General features: G+C 43.0%; 1 protein-coding gene across 1 annotated transcript in view; it reads right to left on the reverse strand.

Annotated features, from left to right (window-relative positions):
* Positions 1-116, reverse strand: part of LOC134452472 (RNA-binding protein Musashi homolog 2-like) — a 586511-nt gene extending 586395 nt beyond the window's left edge. Inside the window, exon 1 of the mRNA XM_063202875.1 lies at positions 1-116. This exon is cut by the window's left edge and continues 73 nt beyond it. The gene's annotated coding sequence lies outside the window, so the exon portion shown is untranslated.
* Between the last annotated feature and the right edge of the window lie 4884 nt (positions 117-5000).

Genomic DNA, 5000 nt, shown 5'->3' on the forward strand with positions numbered 1-5000 from the left:
AACTACAGGCTGAAAAACTAACAAACACACACAAACAGGGCGAAAGCAAAGCGAAGCACCGCTATGAGAATATTACTGAACCGGGAGTGCAAGCGTCACACGTGGGATCAGCACTGGCTCTACCCTCCCCTCTCATGCCCCGTGTGGGGCGGCGCTGGGCTCGTCACCTAACCAATCCAATTGACGTCACGGTCGAAATTCCGCCCATAACATCTGAAACCACGCCCTCTACTGGTGAACCAGCACTACTAGAAATACTTGAATAAAATGTATCTTTTTGATAGCCTATGATGAAAATAATTTATTTGTATATTTTTTAAAAATAAATAAAATATGTGTAGAATCTATTAGGCCTACACACTTTCTGAAATGCTATGCCGCTAGATTAATGTTCGTTTGATACTTGTTCTTGTAAGCGCATCTGCAAACAAATCAAATCACATGTTTTAAAACGTGTGTAAATTTGACTAATAATGTTCTCCAGTCTAACAATCTAAAACAAAGTTTGTGTTGTGTTGAAGACAGTGATGTGTCGCCTATACACATAATAGTATGGCATTGCTGAGAGTGAGAATTAGATGTTTGCTTTTCCTATTCTAATTTGATAACAGCCATTAAGAAATACACCCTGGGTTATTAAACACCCTATGATAAATCTGAACATAATAATGTATTTGTTTTTGTTGTTTCATTAGGCTACAATGTCATCTGAGTTATAACGTAGCCTACAGGTTTTGGAAATGCATTCAATAGAACATGGTAATAATTACATTGTTATACACCCGTTAATAGAACAGGCACCCAATGTAACAAGCGCACAACAACAACAACAACACAGCCCCTTATTTTCCCTTAATAGATGTGTGTTTTGCTTGACATTGACATGATGCTGGTGAATGGCTACTGTGACTACTCTCCACTCGTGCTGTGCGAATCGGCACAGAAGGTCAGAGTTAATGGGCAAGCGTGCGTCTCCTCTGGAGTGGTGGGCCGGGACAGGGCCGGAGGTCACCCGGGTCTGGGCCAGAGGTCGAGACAAGGGCAAGTGCTCATTTGAGTTGAGAGGACGTCAGGTCCACTTCATATCACTCAGGTCTATCAGGAGTGAGGTAGAGCAGCAACTGAAGCAGGAGACTAAATAGGCTGCTATGGTAATCAGGTATAAGGAGGGCAGGGGGGTGTGGGGGGTGATCGCAAGCCTCTGACCTGAAGCGCTAAATACAGTGTGACATTAAATACAGTTGAACACTGAACACTAGGAGACAGACACCAAGCACACTGATGCAAAAGGTCGGGGTCACCACCAGCCTCGTTTTGAACCCGGACCGCTCCTGCCCTTTACTAAACACAGCCTGACACTTGACACATTGAGACACAACATGCAGTAAAACACTACACCAAAAAAAAAAATCACTGAACATTGATTCAGTCCATCCTTTATTTCAGAACCAGATGGATCCGAATCACATATAAAAAGCATCACAACAACACAGTAAAAAAAATAATTAAAACAGAACACAGTCAGGCAATAGACACATCAAGACCCCAGACGCAGAAGAAACTGAACACAGTGAAGCACATAGCAAAGTAAAACACTGGGCAGAGTGACATACACACAGAGATACTGAACACAGCCGAGAAGAGTAGAGTATAGGTGTCCAGTAGCATACATAGCCTACATAAATGCAGAATACACAAGACATTACACGCATCAGAGTCCAGAGAAAAAAATACAAGGTCAAGTATCCATTGGGGGGAAAAGAGTCACTTAACACAGTGAAATATGGATATGGTGGAGCAAATGCAAAGCACTGAGGCGAACAAATCGGAGTGAGAGAAGTGAAAGGCCTGCTGCCACACATTCAGACCTTCAAGTTCAAGTTCAAGTTTGATGCTGCCATCAATATAAAAATGCTAGTTGCTCGCTCCGAATGTTTTTCAGGATGTACACAGTTCACACAGGAAACACAATATATCATTACATTTGGCAGACGCTTTTATTGACGTACAAAGAGGACATACAAAGCAAGTGTAGAGTGTGGGGTCAATACTACAAGCAGTGTACAATTAATGTAGACCAAACAAAAGTGCAACAATATAGAAGTTGTGGAGTGCCTACGGCGTGAAGAAGCAGGACAAAGTAAGGACACATGGTTATAAAAAGTTAACCCCTTTATTATAACCTCATTGTCTTCAAAATTGTAATGACCAAGTCTGTTACTCAAGGCACTCGGTAATGTTAATATGGTGTAGTTGGGTCTTTACAGCAACATGTGAACAGCCAAACCGCCTGTGGGCCCATCAGTACAACAGGTTATGGAAGAGTAAAGTAGAATTAGTTTTGTTATGTAGGGAAGGTCTCTTAGAAGATATGAGTCTTCACAAAGTTCTTTAAAGGTTGAGAGGGATGAATTTGCTCTTGTAGCAGAGTTGGTACCTTATTCCACTTTTGAGGGACAATGACAGAAAACCGTTTGGATTGGGATCGCTTTGTGTGAGTAGAGGGCAAGGCTAAATGGTTGTTGCTGTAGGAGCCCTATGCCCTGGAAGGAATATATTGGGCTTAAAGGGTCACTGTGTGAGATTTTTAGTTGTTTATTTCCAGAATTCATGCTACCCATTCACTAATGTTACCTTTTTCATGAACACTTACCACCACCAATAAATTCTAAGTATTCATTATGACTGGAAAAATTACACTTTTCATACATGAAAAGGGGGATCTTCTCCATGGTCCGCCATTTTGAATTTCCAAAAATAGCCATTTTTAGCTGCAAAAATGACTGTACTTGGACCATACTAGAAAATATTTGTGTATTACTTAGTAAACTTTCATGTAAAGATCAAATGTGGCGATAGGCATCCTAGTTTCAATGAGCAGCATAGTTGCAGTACCCTTTTTGACCATTTCCTGCACAGTGTCCATTTAAGCATAGTCTATCCATGGCCAGTTTTAGCCAGGTTTAGCTGAAGGTGGTGTTTCTTCATCCATGTGGATAGTTTAGAGAGGCAAGCAGAAATGTGTGCAGAGACTGTGAAGTCCTGTGGCTCGGATGACAGGTATAGCTGTATGTCATCAGCACAGGAGTGGTATGAGAAGCCATGGGAGCGGATAACAGTGAGGTGTATGGCAAATAAGAGGGGCCACAGCACCGACCCTTGGGGCACCCCTGCAAAAAGGGTATGAGTTGAGGTCAGCTGTCTTTGCCATAACATGTTAAATGAGCGCCCAGGTAGGATTTCAACCAGGAGTGTACTGTGCCTGTGATGCCCATGGGTGAGAGTATAGTAAGAAGTATGTTATGGTTTACCATATTGAGGGCAGCACATAGGTCGAGTAGGTGAAATGGCCCTTAACCGCTGGTAGCGAGTTGTGACTGGACAGGTCAAAAATTGTTTGCTGATGTAAGTTACCTTGTCTGTGAAGATAGAGGCAAAGCTATCAGAAATTAGGTTTGTGGCAGCATGAGGTGGAGGAGGCTTAAGCAGCGCTTTGAAGGCAGAACATAATTTCTGTGTATCTTAAATGTTGCTAGTTTTGTCATTGCTGTATGCTCTCTTAATAGTTGTTTCAGAGGAAGAGAATGAGGCTAGAAGAGATCGAACGCCCTCTATATCTAAAGGAATGCATATTTTGTGCCATTGTGTTATTGTTTTTGCAAGGCAACAGAGGAGCATAGCTCCAGGAGTTGTTAATTAACCCATTTTGTCCTACGCCCTTTTTGGGAAAGGGTGCCCTCTTCCTATTAAATCCTAAATAATTCAGCCTCCGAAGCACATACAAACATGAAATGGATTACATTTAAAAGCCAAGACCCTCCCCTTGCATTGTAATGTGTTCATTCAGCTATAACATACCGACATATATAATAAAACAGCTAAAATCTCAAAATCCTGAAAAACCCATATATGTGCTTCCAGGACACAATGGGTTAAGACACAAGTATGTCCGACTTCTCCTCGCTTTGTCGGACGGGACTGTGCAAGAAGGAGTGGGTAGAGCATAGCGCAGCCAGTGTGGCAGTGTTTTCAGGTCAGCTGTATCAGCTTTGTTTATAGCACCTGAATGAATGTGGTTGTTACATTAGGCCTGCTGTATATTTCTTGACATTCCATTACACTTAGCTGACTTTTTTATATCACAAGTGACTTACAGACAGGGCTGTAGTACTCGAGTCCGAACTCGGTCCGACTCCGGACTCAAGTCCACTTTTTTTAAGGACTTGGACTTGTCTTGGACTCGCCATCAATTGGACTCGGACTTGTCTTGGACTCGGACACTGGTCTTGCCAAATTAAGCTTTTGGACTCGACCGGGTCTGTCTTTATTTGATTTAGAGCATTGGCAACCATAAATTCTAGAGTGGAGCTTGAAATCCAATGTCCATAAATGTTTGTCTTCACATCCATGGCATATAGGTTACCTTCAAACATTCTAATAATTGACATTCATCCTTTTCACTGTTTAACACTGACCGACATGTGACTCGGACTTGACTTGGACTCGAATCTTGTTGAACTCGGTCTTGTCTCGGACTCGAAACTCTTTTGACTCGGACTCATCTCGGACTTGTTTTGGACTTTTCTTTGACTCTACAAAGGTGGACTTGACTTCAGCCCTGCTTACAGTTATGGAACAATGTGGGGCTACAGCAGTATCTTCATCAAGGGCACTTCAGCAATGGATGAAGGTGTAGGGACAAATCCTTCCTACTGATAAGGGATACGAACCACCCTCATGCCCAGGCCCGCCGACAGGAAGGGACAAAGGGGTATGTTGCCCCAGGCCCAGGGAGATAAGGGGCCCAGAATTGGGTCCCCATTACATTGTATGTATAGGGGGCCCTCTCACATTACTTTGTCCTGGGCCCAGCGAAAGTTGTCAGCGGCCCTGCTCTTGCACACCGGCCAACTCACCAACCATTAGGCCATGGCGGCCCCCACAGTTGACAATGAGAGGATAATCGTCCTATATAGTATAAATGGCCCCTAAGATGGGCA

The sequence above is a fragment of the Engraulis encrasicolus genome, chromosome 7 (assembly GCF_034702125.1).
Source record: "Engraulis encrasicolus isolate BLACKSEA-1 chromosome 7, IST_EnEncr_1.0, whole genome shotgun sequence".
In the NCBI taxonomy this organism is placed as follows: domain Eukaryota; kingdom Metazoa; phylum Chordata; class Actinopteri; order Clupeiformes; family Engraulidae; genus Engraulis; species Engraulis encrasicolus.